The following is a 657-nucleotide window of genomic DNA, read 5'->3' as shown; positions in this document are numbered from 1 at the left end:
AGAAATAGTTAATCTGAATAGCTTGAATAAAATCTGAACGTATAACTTGAATCCTGAAACTGTGCCGTTTTTAGGAATTACTTGAAATATAAATTACAGATCAGTTCAATTCACTAAGTATGGAAAAGTAAAGTTAATGAAGTTGATTCAAAATAATTATGTTCATAAAACATTAATGAACTTACATAAATTGATAAAGTTTATTCAGATTAATTAAGTTAATACAAACTAATGTAGTTGACTCAAAGACTTGATCTTGGAATACAATCTGAATAACTTGAATAAAATCTGAAAAATTTATAACTTTTCACAAAGTTATTGTGAAAAATTGAGAATAAAATCTGAAAGTATAACTTGAATCCTTAAACTTAGCCGTTTTTAGGAATTACTTAAAAATATCAATATAAAAACATTTAACTTACATCTAAGTTGGTACGAACAATGAACAAAACTTACATCTATTTGGTATCTCCATTCATGAAAAATACCACCATTTGGCTAGGAATTTGTGAAAAATACACAGGTTAGGAATTTGTGAAAAATACACAGGTTAGGAATTTGTGAAAAATACACAGGTTAGGAATTTTTTAAAAATACAGGGTTATTCTGGAATTTTTTGAAGTTATTTTATCCTTGATATTGATATCAATTTTTGCG

This window comes from Nilaparvata lugens, chromosome X (genome assembly GCF_014356525.2).
Source record: "Nilaparvata lugens isolate BPH chromosome X, ASM1435652v1, whole genome shotgun sequence".
NCBI lineage: Eukaryota > Metazoa > Arthropoda > Insecta > Hemiptera > Delphacidae > Nilaparvata > Nilaparvata lugens.
This window is presented reverse-complemented; position numbering follows the sequence as displayed.